The sequence below is a fragment of the Charadrius vociferus genome, unplaced genomic scaffold, assembly GCF_000708025.1.
Source record: "Charadrius vociferus isolate BGI_N301 unplaced genomic scaffold, ASM70802v2 scaffold370, whole genome shotgun sequence".
Lineage (NCBI taxonomy): Eukaryota > Metazoa > Chordata > Aves > Charadriiformes > Charadriidae > Charadrius > Charadrius vociferus.
In genome coordinates this window covers 3054036-3056928 of record NW_009646744.1, presented here as the reverse complement: position 1 = coordinate 3056928, position 2893 = coordinate 3054036, and positions in this window count along the sequence as shown.

Below are 2893 nucleotides of genomic sequence, written 5' to 3'. Positions count from 1 at the left end.
TCCCGTGGTTTTGCACGCGCGGCCGCTGGCCGCCGGCGCCCGGGGCGGTGATGGGGATGGCGGGAGGGGAGTCGTGGGGGATCGGGACGAGCCTCAGCCCCAGGTGCCCCAGGTGCCCCGGGAGGTGTCACGGACCAAACGCCCCGAGAAAATTCCCTTTCCCCCATCGGGTTTGAACGACGGGGAGAGCCTGGGCGGTGGGACCGAGGGAAGCGGGATGGGGCAGGGAGAGCCCTGGAAACCCGCCCGCTCAGCATCCGCGGCGCAGTGCTGCGCGGATAGAGGGAAGGGGGGCCTACGCGCCCGCGGAAGGCGGAGGCTTGGCCGGCACGCGGAGCGAGGAGGGCTGCGAATCCAAAAGGGGCTGATTTCGTTTTGCTCAGCTTCTTAGGAAAATTGCTCTCCTGGCTGCGCAGAGGAGGACAGGCCGGCTGGGAGCCAGCGTAATTTTCCACCTTCCTCTCCTGAGCGATTTAACATGCTCTCTAGGCTGAGTTTCTTCCCCCTTTTTGCTGCCCGCTGCCCGCTCCGTCCGGCCCGGGCTGGGGGACCCGGCTCCGGCGGGGGGGTCGGGAGGGGTGCTGGGGGCTCGTTTCGCGGTCGCCGTTACTTGTGGTTTGCTCCGTTTTCCCTTCGTGTCGCGGCGGGGAGTGCTGGGCTTTGCCTTGCGCGGGGGCGTACACCCGGGTCTCCACCTTGCGCGTAAGGCGGCGTTTGGTGCGATGCTGTTTTGGGGCAGGACACCCCCGGGACACTGCCCCGGCGGATATCCCCCCCCTCGGTGCACTGCCACAACAAACACCGCTCCCCCACTGCGGTCCGTGTTCCGCGGGGCACCGCGCTGCCCTGCGCACACCCCTGCGCGCATCCCCGGCCTCTGCTTCTTCCCAATCCGCGTGGGCATCCCGTGGGTCAGAGCCACGCACCAGCAAAGAGAGGGATCGGGGGCTGGAGGCAGAAAACCACTCATCCACCCGTACGAGGGACATTTTCATAGGGAGAAGCTTTAAAAATGCCCCTGCGCGCTGTCGCGGCGCTGCCGGCGCTGGGCACAGGGGAGCTGCGCCCTTCCAGCATCTCACACCGCCCCGGCGATGCCTCTTCGCCGCCTGATGGGCACTCTTGGGATGATTTTGTTATTAAAAGTTGTTTTCCTGCAGCAGCTCCCGGTTGCTGGGCTGCGCAAAGGGGGCACCGGGTGAAGGTTGGCTGGCTGGGGCTTGGTTTGGCTAGGATTGCTTTGTTTGGGTTCAGCTTGGCTTGTTTTGGTTGCATTGGTTGTGGTTTCGTTTGGCTTGGTTTGGTTTGGTTTGTCTTGATTGAGTTGGGTTGGGTGTGCTGGGCTTGGGTTTGGTTGGGCTGGGTTTGGTTGGGTTGGGTTTGATTGGGTTGGGTTTGGTTGGGTTGGGTTGCGTTTGGTTGCGTTTGGTTTGGTTGGGTTGGGGAGCCTCTCCCTCTTCTCTTGCCTTGCTACTGCTCTATTTTTCAGAGGGCTTCCCTCTCCTCTCGGCCACAGGTCCGCTTGGGAGGAGATACTTTCATTTTTGTAACAATTCCCAATAATTTATAGACTGAACCTGAGTCTATACAACACTAATAAATCTGAAGAGGTAAAGCTGGCAGAGACTGAACTTCACCGCCTGATATACAGCCCAGGTGGTTTTGCGTTGGCTACAACCCCCGCAGCCTGTCGGGGATGGGAGCCCCTCTCCGAAGGCAGTGACCCCCTCCCCGGCACCCGGGGGGCGACCCGGCCCCGATCCCCACGCACCCGGCGGTGTCCGTCCACCCCTCAGGGGGGCAGTGGCAGTCCTGCTCTCGTTCAGACACGTCTCGTCCTCTTCTTCACGGGGTTGTCACCGGCGTGGCCAGCGCTGATTTATTTATAAGAGCGGTCCCTTCGTTCTTGGGTTATTTATAGCAGGAGGAAGCGGAGCGGTTTATTTGCGGGTTTCCAGCGTTTCGCAGATCCCTGATGAAGCCCCCAGCCTGGGGGTGCGGTGGCTGCGCGGGCGCGGAGCGGCGGTGCTCTCCGGCCAGCCCCACACCGCGCTGCGCGGAGCTTTCCCACGCCAACCCCTCCCGCGACCCGCACACACCGCCCGCGGCCCGGCCGGGGCTCCGTGGGCCCCGCTCGGTCCCAGGTCCGACCCTTCTCTCCACCTCTCCCCGTCCCTTCCCACGCCCACGCAGGTCGCGGGTCCCCCGGGGAGGGGAGACGTATGTGTGTGTCCCGGTGGGGCCGCCGTCCCTCCTTCACGTCGCGGGAAGAGCAGCCGGCTCCGAGCGGGACATCGAGTCTTTGCCTTGGGTCCTGGCCTGGCTGAATGGTGAGGCGTGACGTCAGGGAAGCAGGGCTTGACGTCACACGAGTGGACCCGTGACGTAGCGTCTGCTGGAGAGGGTTGCCAGAGGAGAGGTGTCCTCAGCATCCCGAAACGGAGCGTGTCCGGCGGGGAGGAGAGAGGAGAAAAGCGCAAATCGAGAGGCGACAGCCCCGCGGGTGCGCTCTGCTGTCGCGACACGTGCTGTCGCGACCAGCAACGGGAAGACCCGGGCGGATTTGGGTCTGTGCGGTAGGAGTTCGCCCTCTCCCCAAAGCGTGGAGCCAGAGGATGCCGTTAATTCCACATAAGACATATACGAGATACACACAAGACATATATATATCCGCCCACCTGAGACCGCCGAGCCGTGCACAGGTGTGCGGTAAATGCCTGACCCGCGCCACGGACACGCGTGGGGGGGATGAGGAGGGACCCGAGCACTGCTGCCTCCCGAGAGGGCCGGGAGCAGCAGGGCCGGCCCGTTACTCTCCATTTAACGCCGGTACCGGGGGTGTCTGCCCCAGGGGTCCCCCAGACGGATCCGGGGGGACTTTCGACCCGGGAGG